This window comes from Schistocerca piceifrons, chromosome 7 (genome assembly GCF_021461385.2).
Source record: "Schistocerca piceifrons isolate TAMUIC-IGC-003096 chromosome 7, iqSchPice1.1, whole genome shotgun sequence".
In the NCBI taxonomy this organism is placed as follows: Eukaryota; Metazoa; Arthropoda; class Insecta; order Orthoptera; family Acrididae; genus Schistocerca; species Schistocerca piceifrons.
In genome coordinates this window covers 543,777,087-543,797,032 of record NC_060144.1, presented here as the reverse complement: position 1 = coordinate 543,797,032, position 19,946 = coordinate 543,777,087, and the positions used below count along the sequence as shown (strand labels likewise).

The 19,946-nt window shown below is 45.9% G+C and overlaps 1 non-coding gene across 1 annotated transcript; it reads right to left on the bottom strand.

Annotated features, from left to right (window-relative positions):
* Positions 1-764: 764 nt before the first annotated feature.
* Positions 765-838, bottom strand: Trnas-cga. Its single transcript has one exon. It is a non-coding gene; the product is annotated as a tRNA-Ser (tRNA).
* Positions 839-19,946: the final 19,108 nt, after the last annotated feature.

Genomic DNA, 19,946 nt, shown 5'->3' with positions numbered 1-19,946 from the left:
GCTTACGACTGCCAAAGTGCCGCCACACAAAAGAACGATTGACGATCGATGCATCTCAAAAACCTTGCATCTGCCACGCATGCCTTAATGAGAAACTGGTTCTGTCAAACGCTGAAATATGGTAGTCCCTTGCTATTTTAGTTACTGAGTCTTCTCTCAGTTCACTGAAATCTGCCCTCAAACGTATATTTATATTAATAAAATAATACTAAAAAACGTAAATGTCTTATATGTTATTCCTTCATTGATTTTATTTGGCACATTGTAGTGTCATTTGCATATTAAATCCAGTGGATATCAATTCACTACAATTTGGCACTCATCGTGGGGACATCTGCATGTTAATTTTCATGTTTTTAAAGTATCATTTACACCATCTGACAGGTTCTAAAGGACTTGTAAACGCATAAATAAAATAAGTAAATCACTCATAGCTACTACGAAGGGGGAAGTGCTCTGGCTGCGAAGTCTCAACGGAAAGAGTTGTATCGAGGTTCGAGTGTACACTGTTTGCCTCAAGGAAGCTTGCAAAAGGTACAACGGTACAAACGGTAGAAAGACGCTTAGGGCCGAATACGAAAGGAGAAACCAGGTGTTAACGCGATTAATGATTAATACTGTGGTGATGGGATGAATCCGGATACAAAACCTGTCCGGCGATTGTAACATCAGTTTCGCATTATGCCTGCATCATTCTGTACCAGGCAAACCCACGGTCGTCTCGATTGTATAACTGATGAAACTTCCTGGCAGATTAAAACTGTGTGCCGGACCGAGACTCGAACTCGGGACCTTTGCCTTTCGCGGGCAAGTGCTCTACCAACTGAGCTACCCAACACGACTCACGCCCCGACCTCACAGCTTTACTTGTGCCAGCACCTCATCTCCTACTTTCCAAACTTCACAGAATCTTAAAAGGTGGCTACACTGAGTCACAGCGCCAGACATTGCGCCAAAGAGTATTATTCAGCCGCCTCCACTGGCAGTGCTTATTGAGAAGTAGCAGTACGCAGTGCTTGTTGAGATGTAGCAGTGGTGAGTCGTTGTTGAGAAGTTCTCATGGAGAGTGCTTGTTCAGATGTTGTCATATTGTTTTGATGGGCTAGACACCAGATATTGTTGGATTTGGGATGCTGTAATGATCAGAGTGTGCTTTTCGTCAATATATATGAAGGTAAAAAATTCCTTTTTTTTATTATTTCAATGTCTTAAACAATAATGCCTCTTGGTCACAGGTTCAGTCAACAAGCATCTGGCTCGTGTTCTTGTATTAGACTGTATTTCTGGTTTCTATGTGCAATTATAGTATTTCTGGTTTTTTCTTTTTTAATTACTTCAGTATAAATGGTGTTTAAAATATCTTGTCTTATTGAGGAAGAACCGTGCCAGATGTGTACGTTGAATCACACTCCCACACACAGAACAGCTACACTTGTGTTTTGTTGTTTCGTAGGTTTTATAGTTGCTGGGGACTTAATTAATTAATTGTGTTAACGTAAATTTCCTTTCATTCTTTGTTGTTATGCTATGCAGTCAGATTGCGGAGTAATACTAGTCACGGCCAACCGTTTGCGAGACTTCGTAATCGGACAATCAGCTACTAAAATTAAAGTTATTTGCATTCATTATAAATAATTAAGCGCCCATGCAATCTCTCCTGCAGCAGAGTGAAAATCTCATTCTGGAAACATCCACAAGGCTGTGGCTAAGCCATGTCTCCGCAATAACCTTTCTTCCAGGTTCGCAGGAGAGCTTCTGTGAAGTTTGGAAAGTAGGAGACGAGGTACTGGCAGAAGGAAAACTGTGAGGATGGGGCGCGAGTCGTGCTTGGGTAGCTCAGATGATAGAGCTCTTTACCGCGAAAGGAAAAGGTCCCGGGTTCTAATCTCGGTCCGGCACACAGTTTTAATCTGCCAGGAAGTTTCATATCAGCGCATACTCCGCTGCAAAGTGAAAATCTCGTTCTGTGTAACTGATAATTGTCGGAAATGAGCAATTACTCTGCATTTTGATGGCGTGTCTGCCGATAATATATTCAAGACCACCGAAAAATACAGGTTTTTCAGTGACAAGGAATACCAGTCTGTCTCTCGCTACAACGCTGGACACACTGAAGAGCCAAAGAAACTAGTTTACCTGCCTAATATCGTGTAGCACCCTCGAAACACGCAGAAGTGCCGCAACACGACATGGCATGAACTCGATTAAAATCTGAAGTAGTGCTGCAGGGAACTGACACCATGAATTCTGCAGGGCTGTCCATAAATCCGTTAGAGTGCGAAGGGGTGGAGATCTCTTCTGAACAGCACGTTGCGACGCATCCCAGAAATTCTCAATAATGTTCATGTGTGGGAAGTGTTAAACTCAGAAGAGTGTCCCTGCAGCCACTCCGTAGCAATTCAGGACCTGTGAGGTGTCCCACTGTCCAGCTGGGATTCCACAAATCCGTCAGAATGCTCAATGGACATCAATGGATGCAGGTGATCAAACAGGATTCTTATGTACGTGTGACCTGTCAGAGTCATATCTAGATGTATCATGGATCCCATACCACTTCAGCTGCAGAGCCCCACATTATTGCAGAGCTTCCACCAGATTGAACAGTCCCCTGCTAACATGCAAGGTCCATGGATTAGTAACCGCACTATACAATTTGAAATGAGACTCGTCCGATCATGTTTCCAGTCATCAACAGTCCAATGTTGGTGTTGACAGGCCCAGGTGAGGCGTAAAGCTGTGTGTCGCGCAGTAATCAAGGGTAAACGAGTGAGCCTTCGACTACGAAATCCCACACGATGAAGTTTCGTTGAATGGTTCGCACGTTGACATTTGTTCATGGACCAGCACTGAAATCTGCAGCAATTTGCGGAAGGGTGGCGCTTCTCTCACGTTGAACGATTCTCTTCACTCATCTTTGATCCCTTTTTAGCACGATCTTTTTCCGGCCATGGCGAGGTCGGAGATTTGATGTTTTACCGGATTCCTGATATTCACCGTACACCCGTGAAATGGTCGTACAGGAAAATCTCATCGCTATCTCGAAGATGCTATGTCCCAACGCTCGTACGCCGACTATAACACCACATTCAAATTCACTTATATCTTTATAACCTGCCATTGAAGCAGCAGTAACTGATCTAAGAACTGCGCTGGACGCTTGTTGTCTTATTTAGGTGTTGTCGACCTCAGCGCCGTATTCTGCCTGTCTACATATTTTTGTATTTGAGTACCCAATCCTACACCAGTTTCTTTGGGGCTTCAGTGTTTAAAGACGTGGTCAGGTACACGAGAATCTGAATGCTCAAAAGGGAAAATTGTGTGATGTAGGAAACAACAAAATGGTTCAAATGGCTCTGAGCACTATGGGACAACTTCTCAGGTCATCAGTCCCCTAGAACTTAGAACTACTTAAAACTGACGTAAGGACATCACACACATCCATGCCCGAGGCAGGATTCGACCCTGCGACCGTAGCGGCCGCGTGGTTCCAGACTGTAGCGCCTAGAACCGCTCGGCCACTCCGGCCGCCAAGAAATAATAAAATTGACTTAATTAAGGACAGTGCTTCATAAGCTGAGAATCTTGAAAACATGTTGGATAGTAGCTTACAGTTCAGTGAGATTTAAAGAGCCAAATACCGTGTGATACAATGAACGCCATAGTAACCAGCGAACATATTTAACGCAGTGTAGCGCTCCTAAAGAAAATTTAACTACAGTTCTTGGAACAGGCGTTATGTACCCCTTTACACTCAACGCTCGCGGAAGCAGCCCTCCAGTCCAGCCAAATGTATTTCTGTTACGAAACAAATCCGTGAATGTGAAAAGACTTGCTGTGGTTGGTCGACGCAGTACTAGCTTGTAGTCGTTTCAATTCGGCAATAAATCGGAACTTCTTCCAAGTGTCGGAGCCAACGTCCGAACTGACGCCTACGAGAGAACGAGAAACGCTTGCTATTTGGTAGTGGCACTTCCAAATTCGACCAAAATTGCTCCACTTTAGTCCTTTCATAAATATGAGTGGGACATTTCAGGAATGGGACCGATTGCAAACAACTGTTCTGGCCTACGATAATGTTGTGCAGTCACTCTTCATTTCAAAGTACTGAGGGCATATCTACAGTCAGTACAAACATTTATAAAATGAAGGAACAGATTATGTTAACTAAGAGCGTTAAATGCTTGCAAAGACAGCGCCAAACGGTGTCCATAAGCATTAATAGTTTTATGAATTACATTTTACTACAAAAGTTCCTCAATATTTATTTTCTTTACACTGTAAAATATCTGTTAACTGCATTAAAATTTACAACATTTATTCAACTTAGGTCTTCAGGTGTTCCAACAGAGGCCCTAATGAACCCAACGACGTTCAGCTATTAATGTAAAGTACTTAATTGTTGGTGGACGTTGTTCCGCATCGTCGGACTACCGAAATATAAACCGAAGAGTACCCTACTGGGAACGATGGATATGGAATCAGATTTCCAACACATAGATGACGGTCAGAAACAGTCTGAAAATTTTGTAAGTGGGTTGCAGTGTAGCCTGTGCCGACAAACTATCTTTAAGAAAAAAAATTCGATACGTTGCGCCGTTTGCGAGTTAATTAGCATTGATGTTAGCCAATCAGGCAGTTTTTCAAGCAGATTCAAGCGTTCCGGCAAAGACGGTGTCGCCAAATGTGTCCTTGGTTTGGTTTCCTAAGACCGAATAAGAGAGATATAGGACGGTAGTAAGGATCGAACCCAGGTCAAAGGCTGAGCAGTATTGTCAGCTGTCATATGTGCTCCGAAAATAACTGCCACTGAAATGTATTCGTAGTTGTGAGTATGGACAACCATCAGCTGTATAATGGAATGACGCAATGAAAGTTTGTGCCGAACCGGCACTCGCATTCGGTTTCGCGCGTATAGCGAGAGGCCGTCTAATGTATATACAAGTGCAAGTTAGTGGTAAAACTGGATTCGAGTCCGGTCCGGCACAAATTTTCGTTGCCGTCATTCCATTATACAGCTGATGGTTGTCCATATTCGTGACTGCGAATAAATTTCATGTACTTCACAACGGGTGTTGCTTCGTACTTCTGAGCGACACACGCGCTACAATGTCGTACAACTGACACTAATTGTATCTGGCGGTCCGCTTGAAATTGCACGCGCAGCTGCCGGATTGGCTAAGTTCAATGCTGATTAACTCGGAAAGAGCTAGATGTATCGAATTTCTTGTCTTAACTATAATTTCTCAGCACAGCCGACCACGCAACTCTCTTACAAGTTTTTCAGACTGATTCTCGCTACCCAGATTATCAACACAATTTATACTTGGGCAGAAGTAACTCGCCGTGAGTTATCTTCAAATATCTGCTTGTGGGTAACAAGTGAGGATCGAGGAGGTTCTTCACAGAATCGTAGAGGGAAGGAATATATGGATAACACTGACAAGAAGAAAGGACAGGATGACAGATATTAAGACATCAGGGGAATAACATCCATGGTACGAGAAGGAGCTGTGAGGGAGCAAAAACTGTAGCGTGGATTCATCCTTCAGAACACTGTAATGAAAACATAATGAGTGCTATTAAAATGGCACTCTTTGCATAAACGCCGAGCATAATCATAATATTTACACTGTGCACAAACCTGATGGTTACATCGTAGCTTTAAGCCACTATTTTATACGGGTAGCAGTGGAACAGACAGACAGATTTTCATGCAGTCGCACGTCGCAAAAATAATGACGTAAGTGGCAAATGATTAGCCTCAATGACTAAACCGATCTCCTGTGTCAACAGACGTTATGGCACATCAGACGTTATGGCACATTTCTAGGTCTACATAACGTCGAGACTGTGCTTTCGAAATGTTTAATGACCAGTCTGAATAGCTATAATGGCGACACGGGTGTCTTGTGGAAAGTCCCCGTGTCGATTACCTTTTGTTTCACTGGAAGATGAGCGTTATAGCCGACGACAGCCACCTTTGGCCACGTGCAGCACTGTTGCCTATTTTGGTATCTTCAGGCCTAAGAGATACGTTGGCCATACTGCTAACTTGTTTGTGCTCTTCTCCTTCTGGTTAGGGAAGTCTGTTTGGCGGAAATCAGAACTCGAAGAGATCAGTTGGTCATTGAGCGGAGCCTCCAGGAAAGGCGTGTGTTCGCTCGGTCGTGAGAAGCCTTTCCGCAAATTGTGAAAGAATTTTTTGTTTAATTTTTTTAAAAAAATTTATGGGTTTGGCCTCACACGCTGAATGTTCGCGGGCCTGCAGTAGAGTGGATTCTGGAGGCGGTGCAGGCTGAACTTAAGGCAGTGACTACAGTGTGTCTACACAAGTTGAAGCACGGGATGAATCCATGTATGTTTCTGAATGAATCCATGTATGCTTCTGACTGAAGCAGGTACTGTGCTTTGCTGTGGTCGTATCGTTATTTTATAGGTAACACTCACAGATTGTATGCCTATAGAGTGAATTACACTGTGTCAACGCATTTCGAAATACATCCGCATGAGTGCTAAAAAGAACGCGTTAATCTTCGGTTACACGATAAATCAGTCTAATATAAAAGCCGTAAATTCAACTAAATACCTAGGAATTACAATTACGAAGAATTTAAATTGTGAGGAACACCTAGAAAAGGCTAACCAAAGACAGCGTTTCATTGGCAGGACACTTAGAAAATGTACAGTCCTACTAAGGGGACTGCCTACAATACGCTTGTCCGTCCTCTTTTAGAATACTGTTGCGCGGTGCGAGATCCTTACCAGATAGGACTGACTGAGTATATCGAAAAAGTTCAATGAAGGACAGCACGTTTTGTATTATCGCGAAATATGGGAGAGAGTGTCACAGAAATGATACAAGATTTGGGATGGACGCCATTAAAAGAAAGGCGTTTTTCGTTGTGACGGAATCTTCTCACGATATTGCAATCACCAACTTTCTCCTCCAAATGCGAAAATATTTGGTTGACACCGACTTACATAGGGAGGAACGATCACAAAGATAAAATAAGGGAAATCAGAGCTCGTACGGAAAGATATAGGTGTTCATTCTTCCCGCGCGCTATACGAGATTTGGAATAATAGAGAATTGTGAAGGTGGTTTGATGAACCTTCTGCCAGGCACTTAAATGTGATTTGCAGAGTATCCATGTAGATGTAGATGTAGAGTGTGTCCTCTGGATCTACTCATTAACACAAAAATAAGACTAACAGGTAGAAATTGTAAGAAAAGGTCGGAAATCAGTAGATACGATTTACATATACAGATAAATAATGATTACAATTTCTGAATAAGTGGATGCCTTATTCAACAGGAAGAGCTTGACAAATTGAGCAAATCAATCACGCATTCGTCCATCTCTGGCCTTTATGCAAGCAGTTACTCAGCTTGGCATTAAGCGATAGAGTTGTTGGATGGTCTTCTTAGGGCTATCGTGCCAAATTCCGTCCAGCTGGAGCGTTAGATCGTGAAAATCACAATCTGCTTGTAGGGCGGTGGGAATAATGCTCCAAAGTTTCTCAGTTATGGAAAGATCCGGCGGCGTTGCTGGCCAAGTTAGGGTTTGGCAAGCATGATGGCAAGCAGTAGAAACTCTCGGCCTCTGCAGGCGGGCATTATCTTGCTGAAATATAAGCCCAGGATGATTTTCATGGAGGACAACAAAACTTCGTTTACAATATCGTCTACGAACGCTGTGCTGTAATGGTGCCACTGATGACAACCGAAAGGGCCCTCTTATGAAATGGCATCCGAGAGTATTACCCCTGATTGTTTATAGCGGGCGAGGGCCAGGTTGGTATTCCAAAGCTGTCTGGGGCGTCTTCAGACACAACTTTGCTAGCCGTCGGGGCTCAGTTGAAGTGGGTAATTGCAGACAATTCTACTCTAGTCGATGAGACTCCAGGCCGAATGTGTCCGACAGCTCTGCAAACTGGTTTATTGGTGTACGGAGGTCAATGGTAGTGAGCACAAAAGCCACAGTGAGCTCAGCCGCCTATTAATGATTTATGTGGTCACTGCAACACCAGATGCACGACGGATGGATCATAATGATGAATCCGGGCCTCTGATTGCCTCCCTGACGATTGTTCTGTCCTCACCTTTAGTCGTCTCTCTAGATCGACCGCTTGCTTCTCGATTCTGTGTTCTGCTATGGTTAACCCATTCGTGGCAACACCGTCGAATAGTAACATCACTCCTCTTCAAATGTCAAGCGATTTGCCGATTACTCTAACCAATCTCTTTGAGCCCAACTGCACATCCTATCTCAAATGCTGACATCTGTGTATTTTGTTCCTGCGCGTGTCTGCGAGTCATAGTTTTTTGTCCAACTAAGTACACGGAATGAAATTAGCATACACTTTATGTCCTGGTATCGATATGTCCCAATTCACTATGCTTGCCAGCTCCAAGGTGAAATTGCGTTGCAGCGTCACACATTCACTCATTGCCCGCCAAAGTTTACAGTTTTGCGTTTTCCGACGATACCCGTATGAATATCAGTTTGCGACCAATTTGCTTAACTCCTTTGTGGTGGATCGTATTTTTTTTCATAAACTGTATATAGAGATAGCCTTTACATGAGTCTACGTTGTAAATGGCCAGTTGTATGATCACCTTTAACTTTTTCTATGAATCGGATGTTTATTTTAATGTTCCTCTATAATCGTACTATAACTGTGGCCTTTTTGGATAGCACGTTGCTGATGTGCTGTCGGCTTGTTAAACTTGATCAAGGTGCTGCTCTACTGTCTGGATGAGGGAACAATTTCTAGTTTCCAGTTGTTCCATTCAGTGGTTTCAGGATAGTCTGTGACTTTCCCTTGCATTTGTAGATACAACTGAGTCTCCAGTAGCAGAGGTTATGTGACGGCATATACTAATTGGGAATATCTGTGTTGCTGCCAAGTACAGCTTTATTCCCAGTTATTGACTTTATTGTAATTGTGGGCTTATCTTTCTTAAGAGGGTGGTGGTACACAAAGTATAGTATATCGCTACTGTGCCACATACCCACAGTAGTAATGACGCTAGAAGCTTAAGATACGTGCTTGAACACGCCCAAAGATCGAAACTTGGCAGTAGTATAGATAATGAAAAATTAATGCAGCCATGTTTTCATTCGTAGAGAACATTTTAACTGATTGATGCTCCCTGGTATCTTAACACTGAAGCAGACGATGCGGTGCGAAGTACGCAAGTAGAAGGCGGTCTTCACGATAGTCGAGTTGACTTGGATCTGCCTGCTCTGCGGTGGAGCCGGCTTATGGCGCAGGCGCATATCACTTCTCTGGCGACGCCACTTCTGCAGCTTCTTGATGTGTCAATCGCTGGCCGTCTCTGTAGTGGATTGTCGACCTGTTCAAACCTGTGTTGCAGCCTGATGGTGCGTGCTGTGTTTACGACCCCCCCCCCCCCCCCCCCCCCGCAATCCCCTATCCCCTAGGCTTGATCGCATATGGTTGCGATGCGAACCCAAGAGCACGCCTACATCCAGGGCCGGAGTCTCGAACGCTGGAAGATCCTCCTTGGCTGGGAAGGCGGCAGGGCGCAGAGGCGTCGCCCACGGTTACATGGGCTGCTGTGGTGATGGCATCGGGGATGAGGGTGCGACCGCCTCAATGGGAAATGCCTCAGGCTGAGATGCCATTTGGTCTGCGGCGGATGGCCGAAGTCCTGGGTCCTGGCTACGTGCTTAATCTGTAAAACGAAATGCAGCGGTAGGATCAGGGGTCTCAGAGTGCGAAGGTGGTTCTAGTGTCTTTTGAGCAGCGAACCTGTAGGGGAAAAATTCAAGAATATGTTGTGTCCAAGAACATGGAAAACAGTCGCCTGTTGCCATCGCTGTCTGGGCCGGAAGGTCCTGAAGAATACTCCGACTTGGATCTGACAATGTGAATATTTGCACTGATCGGTACACCCCATTGATGGGTGCAGCAGAGGTAGGCGGAAAGGAACAGTTGCAAGGCCTGCTCCCGTGAGTGAGTTCCATTGCGTCTTGAATGTTCGCACGAAACTTTCAGCCTCACCAGTTAACTGTGAGTGGAATGACGCTGTGGTCACATGTTCAGTACCGTTGGAGGTGCAGTAATGTTCAAATTCCTGTGAGATAAAATGCGGTCTAGTATCAGACAGTAGCACTTCAGGCAAGCCCTCGATGCAAAAAATTAAAATGTTCTGTTAGTAGGGGCCGATATAGTAGAGTTTATCAAAACCACAAAGGGAAAACGACTGAAGGCATCCACTATAATAAGTCATCGTGTGTTCCAGAAAAGTTTAGCAAAATGAATGTCAAGCATTTACAAAGACTGCTGGGGCGTGGCTAGTCAGAAAAGCGGTGAGGTGGAGCCACCTGCTGCTCCATGCAAGCGATGCAGCGTGACATCGTGTCTTCAGTCTGGGCCTCCATCCCTGGCCAAGAACAATGCCGTCGAAAAAGCTGCTTTGTCCTCAACACACCCCAGTGTCCATAATACAATAACCTTAAAACATCGCCGGCCGGAGTGGCCGAGTGGTTCTAGGCGCTTCAGTCTGGAACCGCGCGACCTCCACGGTCGTAGGTTAGAATCCTGCCTCGGGCATTGATGTGTGTGATGTCCTAAGGTGGTTAGGTTTAAGTACTTCTAAGTTCTAAGGAACTGATGACCTCAGCTGTTAAGTCCCATAGTGCTTAGAGCCATTTGACCATTTGAACCTTAAAACATCCTACTGTAGGATGCGTCAGATGACGACCCAGGCTTGGTCATTCTCAGTGTGTAACATTAAAACACCACACTGTACTGACAAGGCTTCACAGCGAGTGAAGTATCGATGTACTTCCGGTCGAAGAACGTCTTTCAAAAATGGCTCTGAGCACTATGGGACTTAACATCTGTGGTCATCAGTCCCCTAGAACTTAGAACTACTTAAACCTAACTAACCTAAGGACATCACACACATCCATGCCCGAGGCAGGATTCGAACCTGCGACCGTAGCAGTCGCGCGGTTCCGGACTGAGCGCCTAGAACCGCTAGACCACCGCGGCCGGCAGAACGTCTTTCAATCTTCTTGGCAACCCTGTGCGCATGTAATTCAACATAATGCTTAAATCTGCATCCGAAGCTGTTTCTGTACCATTGAAGTAAGTCCATGAGAGAATTGTGGACTGTGGAAGCGACCAGAGCATCTATCCTTCAACACGCTGCTTCGGAGGGGTCGAACTGATCGTCCTTGCCCGCCGGTTGACTTGACAAAGTATCGGCGTCGGAATGTTGAGCCACTGGGCGGTACAAACCTTCATAGTTGTCGTTCGACAGTAGTGAAGCCCATCGTCGAAATTTCTGCGCCATGTGTGGCGGAAAAAGCTTGGTTGGGTGGAAGAGTGATGTGAGTGTCTTATGATTCGTGACCAAGTAGAATTTCCTTCCTTCAAGGTAAGGATGAAACTTGGTTACACCATATATTATCGCCAATGCCTCTTTTTCAGTCTGAGTGTAATTTGCCTGAACCTAGTTAGAAGTTCGGAAGCAAATGGTATTGGGCGATCCGTCGATCCGGCACGATGCGACAGAACGGCGCCTAGGCCAATGGAAGAAGCATCAAGCGCTAACATCACTAGTTTAGCCGGATCAAAACGTATGAGGCACGTGTTAGTATCTAGCGCCTGTTCCAGTTGCTCAAAAGCCAACTGGCATTCCTTGGCCCATGCAAACGGAACATCCTTAGGCCGTGACTCGTGAAGCGGAGCTGCAATCTGAGAGGCGTGAGGAGTAAATTTGTAGTCCAGTTTGCCTAACACTGCTTGTAGTTCCTTTAGAGTTTGGGAGACGGCAAATCTTTGCTGGCTCGCAAACGAGTCTAGGTGAGGTGAATATCCTGCACGTTAAGGACATGTCCCAGATATTCTATTTGTGTCTGGGAAATAAAAGCACTTTTCTTTGCCACACTTGAGGGCTGCCGATATCAGTACTCAAAAAGGCACTCGAGATTAGCCAAATGTTCTTCTGCATAACGTCCAGACACGACAATGTCATCGACGCAATTTGAGCAAGAAGGCACCTTGGCAGCCACCTGTTCTAAAAAGTGTTGAAAAACAGTTGGTTCTGAGGACTACCGAAGGGCAGGTGTTGAAATTCAAGTAACCCAACACGAGAGTTAATAACAAAAAGTTTCTTTGAGTAGTAATCCAAAGGCAATACGAGGTAAGCATTCGCTAACGCTATCCTGGAAAAATAATGATCTTCGCCTAGTCTGTCCACGAGTTCCTCTCGGCTGGAAAAAGGGTACGTGTCTATAACTGAGAGTTCACAGTCCTTTCGTGTCAACACACGGTCGAAGACGTCCTGAAGGTTTGCGAAGGATAATGGGAAAGACCACTGAGTTGCACCGATTGGTTTGATGATCCCATCAGCTTGCCATTGCCGTAACTATTCAGCAACCTGTTCCCTAATGCAATGTGCTCTTGCCTATCTCGACAAAGTTTTGGTTGTGCATTGTCTATGAGTAGCATACGAGCTAAAAAATTTCTCGCACAACCGAAGCCGTTGGCAAAAATTTCACTAAATTTGTCACGCAGAGCTTGAAGCTTGCCTGTAGTCACATCTGTTGCGATTTGCAACTCTGGCTTGTGGCTGGAAACATCCCCCAGGCTGTGGCTAGGCCATGTCTCCGCAATATCCTTTCTTTCAGGAGCGCTAGTTCTGCAAGGTTCGCAGGAGAGCTTCTCTAAAGTTTGGAAGGTAGGAGACGAGATACTGGCAGAAGTAAAGCTGTGAGGACGGGGCGTGAGTAGTGCTTGGGTAGCTCAGTTGGTAAAGCACTTTCCCGCGAAAGGCAAAGGTCCCGAGTTCGAGTCTCGGTCCGGCACACAGTTTTAATCTGCCAGGAAGTTTCATATCAGCGCACACTCCACTGCAGTGTGAAAATCTCATTCTGGCAACATCCCCCAGGCTGTGGTTAAGCCATGTCCCCACAATATCCTTTCTTTCAGGAGCGCTAGTTCTGCAAGGTTCGCAGGAGAGCTTCTGTAAAGTTTGGAAGGTAGAAGACGAGATACTGGCAGAAGTAAAGCTATGACGACGGGGCGTGAGTCGTGCTTGGGTAGCTCAGTTGGTAAAGCACTTTCCCGCGAAAGGCAAAGGTCCCGAGTTCGAGTCTCGGTCCGGCAGACAGTTTTAATCTGCCTGTTCAGTGTGCGTTTGACTTCAATGCTTTGCACCTCATGACACTCGAAATTCATGAATGGTTATTTGAAGAGTTAAAATCTCTAGAAGAGACTGTCGACACTTGTCAGTAAGACTTCGCTCTCTATTCATTGCTTATGAAATTCACTAGCGGAGACCGGTGTGAAAACACAGTGGAAGACAATCGCGGAAAGCGGAAGTTTAAACAGAGTAGCGGGAGTATCAGTGACGTACTGATTGTGCACTCTAGCTACGACGCTGAGAATGTTAAAGTGTTTAACGTACCGCTCTCAATACGGGGTATTTTTGTCTGTGACGAACGAGAAGTTGTCGACTGCATATACACTAAGGAGACAAAAGTCACAAGATACCTCTTAATATCGTGTCGGACCTTCTTTTGCCCGGCTTAGCACAGCAAGTAGATGTGACAAGGACTCGGCAAGTCATTGGAGGTTCACTATAGCAGTGCTGAGACATGCAGTCGCTATAGTCGTCCATAAATGCCAGAGTGTTGCCGGTGCAGGATTTTGCGCACGAGCTGACCTCGTCATTATGTCCCAGAAATGTTCAATAGATTTCATGTCAGCCAATCTGGGTGGCCAAAGCATTGGCTCAAGTTGTCCAGAACGTTCTTCAAAGCAATCGCGGAAGTTGTGGGCCGGTGATATTGAGCATTGTCATCCATAAAAATTTCATCGTTGTTTGTGAAGTGCATGAATGGCTGCATATGGTCTCCGAATATAACCATTTACAGTCAATGATCGATTCAGTTGGACAAGAGGACCCAGTCCATTCCAGTAAACGCAGCCTACATCGTTACGGAGCCACCACCAACTTGCACAGTGCCTTGTTGACAATTTGGGTCCATGGCTTTCTGGGGTATGCGCCACTCTCAAACCCTACCATTATCTCTTATCGTGTAAAACCGGGACTCATCTGATCACGCAACGCTTTTCCAGTCGTCTGGGTCCAACCAATAGACACTGCAGGTGACGTCGCGCTGTTAGCAAAGGCACTCGAGGTGCTCATCTGTTGCCATAGCCCATTGACGCCAAATTTCGCCCCAATGCCTTAAGGTATACTTCCGTCGTACGTTCCGCATTGGTTTCTGCGGTTATTTCACGCAGTGTTGCTTGTCTGTTTGCACTGATAACTCTACGCAAACGCCGCTGCTCACGGTCGTTAACTGAAGATAAGCCACCACCACATTATCCGTGGTGAGGGGAAACTCCTGATGGTTCAAATGGTTCAAATGGCTCTGAGCACTATGGGACTCAACTGCTGTGGTCATCAGTCCCCTAGAACTTAGAACTACTTAAACCTAACTAACCTAAGGACATCACACACACCCATGGCCGAGGCAGGATTCGAACCTGCGACCCTAGCAGCAGCGCGGCTCCGGACTGGAGCGCCTAGAACCGCACGGCCACCGTGGCCGGCGGTAACTCCTGAAATTTGCAACTCTTGGTGCACTATCGACGCTGAGGATCTCGGAATATTAAATTCCCTAACGATTTCCGAAATGCAATTTCCCATATGTCCAGCACCAACTACACCTCAGGTTCGAAGTCTGTTAATTTTCGTACAAATTACAGTTCTGTCGATGCAATGCAATGCCCTTTTATACCTTGTGTACACGATATTGCCGCTATCTGTATGTGTGCAGACTGCTGCCCCGTGGCTTTTGTCACATCAGTGTATTCCATCCCAACTCATCATTTATGGATGCCGTGCTCATGTAACCCACAGTGGACAATCACAATCATGTTCGGTATGCCGCTCCGCTGAACGTTTGGTGATAAACTGCACCGTAATCGCTCGCTCCAGTTTCCCCGTGAGAATGCTGTAAACGACAGTGGGGACTTCGTTGCACTATTAAGCGAAATAGTTGCGAGAATACAGCGTCAACAACTTCTGACGCCTGACGTTCACGATGAGGAAGAGCCAGCTCCGTTGCAAGCCAGTGCCTGCGAAGTTCAGGAGCAGATGGAAGTTTGTTCAATTCTAACACCCGCACCACAAAAGGTTACTTCGAGAAACAATGAAGCACCAGGCCCAAGTGTCAATCGAAAACAGACGGAGGCCCACCAGAAAAGCCATCGTCGGCAAAAATCCCATCTGACAGCAAGAAACCTCGTAGGCAGAGAAACAAAGGCAACAATGGAAACGAAAAGAAACATGCTGCTGTGCTAAACACACCGTTTCTGAAAGCCAACGAGTGTGAATAACAGTTCTCGTGTAATATACAAACCGATAAATTAAGGAGGCCAGGCCGCTTTCGGGAGCAAACGGAAAATCTCGAAGCATTGTTGCAAACCGCGAAACAACCTGGAGTGACACCTTCAAAGCCAAGCGCCGAGCACTCCCCTCGTAATCACTCCCCGAGTAACAGGCAGCGCCATAGAACAGTGTGGCACACGCAGCCACGCCCACCGGCTCAGCCGCCTGTGGCGTGGGGGCGGGAACACCTTCGGCAGCTTAACTGTCGTCGCCTCTCACACTCAAACGCATAACATACGGCGGTTCAACAAAGTTACATCACGACTTTGAATGTTAGTCGTATCAGAACTGTCTCGAAGACTCATTTCTTAAATTATTTCTATGACACCGTTCTTCTGCAAGAAATCCTCACTATCGACCTCTATGTTGCAGACTATGTTCTCGCGGTGTGCAGTTGCTATAGTGCAGACACAGGCTGATGGAGGTCTTGTAAATGGAAGGAGGGTATTGTATGGTGAACCGTGGATTTACTTTCAAAGTCTCTTTCTTAAAAAAATTACTTTTTTACTAGCGATTCATCAAAAACATTAACACATTTAATCACACTATGTGAGCGTGGAAGTAGTTGCAGTGGGTAACTGATGAAAACAAATTAAATTTCTTTCAACAAATGGAAATTTTATTCCTAAAAGCCCACCCCCCCTTTTTTAAACAGATTTAAAATTATAATCAGAAAGCACCCTCAAAATATCAAGTTACAATTTTTATTCAGAGGCAGAAAGAACAACTATTGACAGTATGAGCTTTCGGGCTCAGAACCTTGCCGCTGCCTTTTGACACGGCCGTAGGCACGACTGCTCACAACAACCTCTGAAAGGCTACACTGGTGCAAATCTGCAACACACCACATTACCTTAAACTAAAAATTTTAACAACTCACATAAACGATGCACCCCGTAAGAGGGATGGAATTGGTACAAAACTCATTAAAAATTATTTGCCACCGAAAGTGCAACTTGCTTTTGAAAGAAAACTCTTACGCTGGAAGGATGGCAACTTTATATACGAAAATGACCATTTAAATAAAACCCATGAAATGCAGTCTTACATAAAATGTACAAACATGCTCTACATTACACATATACCGCCTCTCAAAATGATAGGCAAGATAAAAACATATTTCAGGAATTCGGCCTTTACACCTTAAGCAATAAATTAGTTAACACCGAATCCGACAAACAGACGCAGCTATTAACGTACGGCAGACCGACAGACAGACACACAGACAGACACTAACTGCCTAACAAATGCAGATGGGAGACAGACGAGCAAGCTGGGGACGAGAGGCTGAGCAAGAAACAAGTAGAATTTAACAAGTAAATGAAACAACCTATCACAAACTACTTAATTTCTAATAAGCTGCGATGTCTGGTGAAGACCTGGTGCAGCACCCGCAAAACGCTCTCCCAAACCGTCAGCTGCCAGCCGCTTCAACGGACGCAGGAAGGCGTCGCAGCTCGCACCGGCCAGTCCGACGTCGTGGGTTGACTCCTGTTGCTCTCGTGTCGACCGCAAAGCCTCTACCCCTCACTGTGCGGCGCGGCCCACTGGCCACTGGACTCACGTGGCCACCTCACACGCGCCGACGCCCAACACGGACAAGTCATCCCGCGTCTCAGCGCGCGACCGACCAACCGATCGATCCAACCGCCAACGACCACTGCCCGAACTAGCTCGAGCAGACCGGCGACTCAACACAAGCCTGCACTCCGGACGACGGACAGACACTGACCGCCCCACACTGACCCGGCTGACCGACTGGCTAGACTCGCCCAGACTGCACCGACTCATACTGACCGACTGCCTCCTTGGCTCCAACTGGCATCTTGGCGAGTTTTTTTCTTTATTGTTATTTTTCACCTTATACAAAGGTGGGCTGGCAGAGGATAAATCTATTCCGTTCTTCAGCCAAAAGTATTACAGTAAAAGAGAAAATGAAGATAGAAAAGTAACAGATTGGTGGTTAAAAGAACAGTAGATACAAAAATTAAAAAACATGAAGCCGTTCACACTCTATGAAAAAACACCAAAAACTGTCGTCACTGCGCACAAACACTGATGACGTAGACGGTACAAGTGAACGAAGGAGCGTGGCGGCGAAAAACACTAAATCACAACAAGATGGCACACACACGGGAAACTGATGGCGATGATCTCCGGCGCGCGAATATCCACTGAACGTGTGCCTGCCAAGAGGGGTAGAAGGGGGTGGTGGAGGGAGAGGGGAGAGCAAAGATGCCAATGGCAGAGGACATGGTAGGAGGAATGAAGGTATGTGGGTAGAGGAAGCCTGGGGGAGGAGGGAGGAGAAAGGAAGGAGGGAGGGAAGAGGGAGAGAAGGGATAGAGGGTGCTCATAGGAACAAACACAGAAAGAGGGAGGGAGGATCAAAGTTGGTAGGAGGGGTAGATGCAGGGGAGGAGGGCATCATCAGGGAGGGGGAGCTGGCGGAAGTCACCTTGGGAGATGGTACGGAGAGTGAAGAGATGGAGAGCAGGTGGGATGTGGAAATACAGGCGCGGCAGCGGATGGGGGCGGGAGAGGATGGGAGAGGCAAGCAGGTGAGGAGGATCAAGTTTACGGGAGGTGTAGAGGATCCGTATCCGTTCGAAGAAAAGGAGGAGGTGGGGGAACGGAATAAGGTCGTACAGGATCCGCATGGGGGAGGGGAGATGGATGCAATAGGCGAAGCGAAAAGCATGGCGTTCAAGGATCTGAAGGGATTTGTAAAAGGTAGGGGGAGCGGAGATCCAGGCAGGGTGGGCGTAGCAGAGGATAGGGGATTTATAGGTATGGAGGATGGTGGAGGGGTCCAGACCGCATGTACAGCCAGAAAGGAGCTTGAGGAGACGGAGTTGAGAGCTTGCCTTGGCTTGGATTGTCCGGAGGTGGGAGGTCCAGGAGAGGCGATGGTCAAGGGTGACGCCAAGGTACTTAAGGGTGGGGGTCTGGGCGATAGGACGGCCATAGACGGTGACATAGAAATCGAGGAGGCGGAAGGAAGGGGTGGTTTTGCCTACTATGATCGCCTGGGTTTTGGAAGGATTGCCCTTAAGCAACCACTGGTTGCACGAAGTGGTGAATCGGTCAAGATGGGACTGGAGAAGGTGTTGGGAGCGCTGCAGGGTGGGGGCGAGGGCAAGGAAGGCGGTGTCATCGGTGTTCTCTTGGCGAGCTTACAACGCCCCTTAAATGCACGTGAACAGGCAACCTTTCCCACCAGAGGGAGACACCATAGCGGCGATAGCCACAGTGGCGCCACCGCCGAAACGGAGGGCGACTGCTTTACAAAAATTGCTCTGAGCCCTATGGGACTTAACATCTAAGGTCATCAGTCCCCTAGAACTTAGAACTACTTAACTAACCTAAGGACATCACACACATCCATGCCCGAAGCAGGATTCGAACCTGCGACCGCAGTGGTCTCACGGTTCCAGACTGTAGCGCCTAGAAACGCTCGGCCACTCGGGCCGGCCGACTGCTTTACACTGCGTGCTGCGGCGCGCTCTTCAAAACAGCACATTTTACCACATCTTATTTGGTCTTCGCTTTCATGGTACATGGGAAATACTAAAAGGAAATACTGTCGCCTACATATACTTCATCCACTGCACTGCCAGTTGTTTAGACGGAACAGAGCTTCTACAGCAATCTGTGTAATTGCTCTGGTGGCTGTCTCTTATCATTGCCCATACTCTTACTCTGTTAGTCTAAGACCGTAACGAGTTACACGTGGAAGAGGATACTGGGAACTGAACTTTAATGCAAAAATAACTGAGATTCAGAGAAAGCAACTGAACGTCAACCGAGTGCAGTCCAAACTGAAAGCTGTGACTTTTTTCCATCTTATATGTCTTGCGTGCCGTAGAAAATCGATGATACTCACACAACATTCTAATGCAATTGGCAAGCGATTCTCAAACATGTTCTCGACTACTTCGGTGAACTATATAAGCCGCACACAAATGTAGACCTGAACTTTAAAGGCGTTCTTGACAAGTTGTAACCTCCCCACAAAAAATAATAAAAATAATAATATGGATAGTGATTCTAATTTTAGTGTAACCTCAGAACAAAATTGGTTCACATTTATAACCTCCCTACAGAAATTCATTCACATTTAACCTCCACCCAAAATTTGTTTCCCACTTAATGTACCCACAAAATTCTTTTCTCATTTAATGTAAGCTCGAAACAGAAAAATTCCTAAACCTCGTAATAAAAAGATAAATTCAGTAACCTGGTAAATTTTGAACGACAGCAGTGCTGCGTCATGGCCCTGTAAGATCATTCTGAATAAAATACAAAAATTCTTACCTCAATAAAGTTGGCAACTATCTTCTCTTACAATAGCTTTTTCCGGCACAGCTCTGTGCAATGCTGGCCTGTAGATTTGTCATTTATGAAAGGAAGCAACTGATTTTCCTTTTGCAACAATCGGAATTATCATGGATTGGAGAAATTAGTAAATTCTTTAAATGGAAGTGAATGCTTGTTAGAA